We start from the raw sequence: 6,000 nt of genomic DNA on the forward strand, positions 1-6,000 counted from the left end.
CAAACCAATATTATCAGTACCCTCCTATATGTAAATAACAGCACTAGATAGTCTACAAAATGCAAAATAAGTGAGAAATGTGACCCCTAGCCTCAGAGTGTATGATTAAATACTTTTGTGTGAGCACAAGAGAGTGTCTATATATAAGTGGGGGAAAGATATACATCCCCCCCAAATGCCCACACTCTTTTATCCAGAAGTTGATGTTTCATGAACTACTTCTGTTACAGGGTGGAGAAACTTCATCCCTAATAGAATACCCTCTGATTTCTTTGTTTTATATTTCTTCTCTACAGTTTCCAGGGCAAAGAGGAAAATGTTTCTTCTACTTACCTGCAAATCTGAATTATCTTAATTTTTAAATCTGTATGCATTCTCTGCTGAAAGTAGACTATAGACCGAACATGATTGCCACGCAATTCCTCTTTTGCAAACCACAGCACCCAAAAGGAGAGAGAGAACAAAAGGGAGTGCCCTGCCACAGAGGTGGGATGGGGGGGTGAGAGGTGGGAGGGATACTGGGACTGGTGGTGGTGGAGAATGGGCACTGGTGGAGGGATGGGTACTCGATCATTGTATAACTGAAACCCAAGCACAAAAATTTGTATGTCTACAACTGTACCATGGTATTTCACTAATAAAAAAAATTTTTTTTTAAAAAACTATGCATTCTTATTTTTTACCTCCCATCTTTTTTTCTTTTTTCATAGAGGTGAATTGCATAAATTTAATATTTCACCATTGGTATTAAAAATTGTAGCAAACCACTGTTGATTCACATGTGTAATAAGGGAGCAATCATTTAAATCGATGGTAATTCAATTGCTCGGGCAGGTCCACAAGTGTAAATTGTCAAGAACCACAGCTTTAAATAACTCTACCTGAAGGAAATTCACAACAACAATTGTGTAAAGTTATAATTTTAGCGTGATAAGACAATTAACAGTGTGAATAAGATTTCACACTCCAAACCTTCTAAACAGCTCTGACTCATAATAATTACCTAATACTCACATGAATAAGTGCTCCCCAAAACTGCTTGAGTTCACAAGAAAGAGTAGCTAAGTCTTTTTTCTTGAGTAGTTCCATAGAGACAAGAAATTTCCACTCAGTCAGATTTTACTTTGGGATTAAAGGGGATTGAATTTCATAATACAGGGCCAGAGAGCGAGCATAGTGGGTAGGGTTCTTACCTTCCCCCCCTGATTCAATCTCCTATACTGCATATGGTCCTCTGAGCCTGCAAGAAGTGATCTTTGACAACAGAGGAAGGAGTAAGCCCTGAATGCTTCCAGGTGTGTCCCCTGAACCAAAACTTTCTCTTTTGTTGTTGTTGCTAATATAGGGAGTTGGGGAGTGCCAGGTGTCATACGTGCTGATTGTGGGACTCGCAAGGGTTGTATACTCTAATTGTGTAAGATTTTAGAAACCTGAAACCCCTGAGTCCTGAGATAGAGTGTGAATACTTTGCAGGGACCAGAGATAGTACAGCTTGTCTTACATGTTGTCAATCCAAGTTCAATCCCTGGCTCCCCATATAGTCCCGAAAGCCTGCCCTGCCAGGAGTGATCCCTGAGTGCAGGCAGGAGTAAGCCTTGAGCATAGCTACCTGTGCCCTGCCAAGTATATATATTCGTGTGCAGAGAAGGGTCACTTAAACACTCAGTGCCTAAATTTCCTGTGTAAAGAGGGAATAATTATCCCCACTTGTAATTAATACCTTATAATTTAGAATAGATGCTGACATGTTGGAAGTACTTTGTATGTGGCTTTTATTGCATTATTGATAACGACAATAAATCAAGAAGCAATCTATTGCTAAATGAAATACAAATACGAATGGAAGCAGCGACACATCTGTGCACTTGTCTGTACCTTCCCTCTGTGTGTGTAACTACAGACAAAGACCCTGCAGTCCTGTCATAGCCTCAGACCATGCATTACCTCCTTCAGTCTGGGTGTTTTATCTCAGAAGCCTTCTTAACAGAATGATGTGTTTACTGAAGTGGACAGAGGAAAACACAGCAGTACATGAGTACCCCAAACTTCTCATTTCCATCCCTAGCTTTTCCCTCATATTGACAAAGGACAACGTGCCCTGTCTTTATCTGACTACTCAACTAATCACTGATTTTCACACTTTTTGCCAAGCTCTAGGTTTGTCCTAGATTCAAGTCTTCAGGCTTCTCACCCTGACAGGTATGAGAAGTGTAAGCACTCAGTGCTTTCTTAGCTAATGTAATTAAATAATTGTCACCCCATTCATTTGCTTAAAATAGATTATTTTCTCTCCTTCCTAGCACTGTTTCTTAGCTAATTTTATTGACTCATCCTTACCCTATCCATATACTTAAAATAGAAAATTGTGTCTTCTTCCCTTCTAGTCTAAATGGAATTCGACTGACTGTTAAATGTAATTTTTTCTTTTTTTCCTTTTTTCCTTCTATTTCAACCTATCAACTTAATCAAATCTGAAGCATCTTCAAATCAGAGCTGAATGCCAGTAACCACGAGAAGACCCCATGGTTGGCCTTCCCTAAGTATGTCCAGGACACACTTTCAGTTGAGAGCCAGCAGCCTCCCTCCTGTGATCACACAAGTGTCTGCAGGATATGGAATGACAAAAGGTGTCATAGGCATCAGTAGCACCTTGAAAACTGACTTTCCATGGATCTGACTTTCCATACTTTCTTATGATATGTGTGATGAAGCAGGTCAAAACATACAATTTATCAGTAAAATATAAGCCCCCCACTACCTCCTGCCAGTGGCTTATTACCATAGATGAGCTGTTTGCACTCAGCTTTAAGTCAGTCCCTCATTTCATACACTGGATCCTAATCCCCTCTGCAGGAGTGCCTGCTTGCTACTCCACAAAATAATTTCTATCAGTCTATAAGCATGATATTTGGGCATACTTTTTTTTTCAATTCTGAGGATTTCTTTTTGGGATGGGGGAGTTGACCATACCCAGTGGTGCTCAGGGTACCATGTGGTGCCAGAATCAAAACTGGGCTTCCTGCATACAAAGTGTGCTTCAGCCCTTTGCGCTCTGACTTCACCCTCTAAAAATTATTTACAGTTAAACCCCTTAACTCCTTAATAGCCATCTGTAAATTCTGTCTCCAATGTTTTACTTCCCATGCTCTTTTGAACCCCCTCCGTTAATGCTCATTTTTTTAGAGAGGGGCGGTGTGGTGGTAGTGTGGGGGGAAAACCTGGGGTGCTCAGGACTTACTCAGGACTAACTTATTCTGTGCTTAGGGGTCATTCCTGATGGTGCTCAGGGGACCATATGTAGAGCCAGAGATCAAACTGGCATTGGTTGTATACAGATCAAGCACCTTACTCCCTGTACTCTCTCTGTCTCTCTCTGTCACTGTCTCTCTCTGTCTCTGTCTGTCTCTCTCTCTCTCTCTCTCTCACACACACACACACACACACACACACACACACACACACACCAGTAATACTGATTTTTGCTTATGCCATCCACCAGAACTGTTCCTGTCATTTCAATCTTTCTGATGGTCAGTTCTCAGTCCTTGTCTTATACAGAATTTCTGACTTTGATCACTCTCTCCTTTTTGGTGTGTTCTTTGCACCTACTTCCCTGGGATCCTTCTCAGTGTTTGAGTAACTTGGTCTCTTCTCAAAGTTAACTTTGATTCATCTCTATCTCTCACATCCAGTTTATCAGAAAATCGTATTTGTCTTTCCTTTCATACATTCTTGAAGCTGACTATTCACCACCTACTCAATAACTGCTCTGTACTGAGCCACCAGCCCCTCTCCTCCATCCCAATAAACTCATTATCTTTCTTCTAAATTAAATTCTATAGTCATTAGTCAGAGTGAGCCTTTTTTCCCCCTTTTTGGGTCACACCCAGCGATGCACAGGATGCACAGGGATTACAACTGGCTTATGCACTCAGGAATTCCTCCTGGCGGTGCTTGGGGGACCTGGGAATCAAACGTGGGTCGGCCACATGCAAGGCAAAAGCCCTACCTACTGTGCTATAACTCCAGCCCCATAATGAGCTTTTAAACTATAACAAAGATAGTTTTTGTTTGCTCAAAATCCTCCAGTGCCTTCCTATTTTGCTCCAGGTAAATGGCAGAACTCTTAGATTCCAAGTCCTCTGTATCCTGGTATCCCATCATCTCTGCCTCCACCCACCTTGACTCACTGGTCTTGCTCCTCTAGCCCAGCATGTTCTCAAGGGAGGACTTTGCTCTAGCTCTGCCTAGTGTCTGAAATGCACTTTCTTTTCCTTCTCTCTCCCTTCATGTCTGTCCTTGATGCTGGAGAAAGTACCACTACTCTCTGCATACATGGGGCCCTTGCACAAACCCACTTGTCCTTACTTTTCTGCTCCCTGTTTCCACGGTCATCACCTCCATCTATAATTCACTGACATTTACAGTCCATTTCCCTGCTAAAATGCAAGCTGCTTCAGGACAAAGATTTATGATCACAGATGTATTTGCAGTATCTGTCATAATGTACGTATTTGGTAAGTGGTTATTGATTTTATATCTCCTTTACTCTGATAAAGCCTTCTTAAGCTCTGTGATGGAGAAACTATCCTCCATATTTTATTATGAAGTGAGTCCCACACCTGCCACCGAACCTGTTTTCACTGATTGAAGTTTGCGTTAAGGCATCTTCTAGGACTAATATTTTGGACTTTGATAGGAATTCAAATGGACTGAAAACCTGGGTCAAAGAAAAGTGATTTATGTAGCTCCTGGAAGAAGCTCAGCGTGGTAAACAAAACTTGGTTTTCTAAGGGCTGAGATTTCAAGATTTCTGGATACAGTACAATGCCTCATCCCAGCCTCCATACCACCTATGTGACCATCCTCATTGCTAGCACATTTGCAAATGACTTGAGAGTGTGTGGCTAGTACTAAAGACTCCTTAAACTCTATGGCACCTTCCGGCAAGCACGGACAAGATGTGAACAAGAGGATGCTGGTTTTCGATGCATTTCAGGGAACAAAGGTGGTCCCGTCAGCCCATGTGACGGGGCTGGGCCATGGCAGCCTGGCTGCAGGGACTAGAGTGACTGTGGCAGGAGTAAGGGGAAGCATGAGGCTGGCACTGGGGCAGACCAGAGCAGCAGGCACCCAGGTGGATAGAAACTCATTGTAGGTCCAGTGACAGCATCTGGGCCAGCGGCAGCTAATGTGGAGGGACCAAAGGGGGTCATAGAGCTGTAATGCCCACCTAAACCTGGTGGAGAGGAGCAGAGGTCCCAATGTAGCAACTTGGACAGACATTTAGAGTTTCATATTTGTTTGTTATTGTCCTAAAACATATGCCAGTAAGAGGAGATTTCTCAGAAGCAAATGCAGAGTCTGTCGAATTGTGGGCTTCAACTTCTCTCCACAGATCAGTGCTGGGCCGCAGGGGGATAAACGTTGAAAAACTCTACTATAGAGGGATTTAGTTACAAGAAAAATTGGATTTAAGACCCTAGTAGCCTTCTTATATTTAAGTTAGGGCATTGATGGGTTAAAGAGGGACCTTGAAAATTGGTGCAGGGGCTCTGTGGGCAGATTTAAATGAAATAGATTCCGTGAAGTTTGTCCTTGACCTTTAAATTGTAAGAAGTTTTCTTTACTGTAGCAGATTCCCTTTTCTCTCTCTGAGGTTGGTCTCCTTCTGCCCAAATTGTCCCAAAGTGTCTTTGCAGGAGATAGCAGAGCCCCCTCAGCATCTGTCCCTGTCACCTCTCGTGGATGCTGGATCAATCACCAAATTTAAACTTGGCAGGTCTCAGGAGGTAGTTACAGGATGACCAAGAGGAAGAAGGACACACACCAAAGGGCAAGACTGTACAGTAGAATTAATTCAATGTGTCCATATGGGTGCACAAAGCAGAACTTGTGGATCCAATGTGTTACATCAAGAAATAAGAGTGGCTTCCATGGAGCCAAAGAATGATAAGCTCCTAAGGTGGCAAGTTTCCAAGTGGCAGTGAATCATCAAAG

At 42.5% G+C, this 6,000-nt stretch overlaps 1 protein-coding gene across 1 annotated transcript in view; it reads left to right on the top strand.

Moving 5' to 3' along the window:
* The window catches only part of LYRM7 (LYR motif containing 7), a 39,174-nt gene extending 38,711 nt beyond the window's left edge, over window positions 1-463 (top strand). Inside the window, exon 7 of the mRNA XM_056124741.1 lies at window positions 297-463. The gene's annotated coding sequence lies outside the window, so the exon portion shown is untranslated. The remainder of the gene's footprint in view (window positions 1-296) is intronic.
* The last annotated feature ends 5,537 nt before the right edge of the window (window positions 464-6,000 follow it).

Source organism: Sorex fumeus, unplaced genomic scaffold (genome assembly GCF_029834395.1).
Source record: "Sorex fumeus unplaced genomic scaffold, SorFum_2.1 ptg000051l, whole genome shotgun sequence".
NCBI classification, from domain to species: Eukaryota; Metazoa; Chordata; class Mammalia; order Eulipotyphla; family Soricidae; genus Sorex; species Sorex fumeus.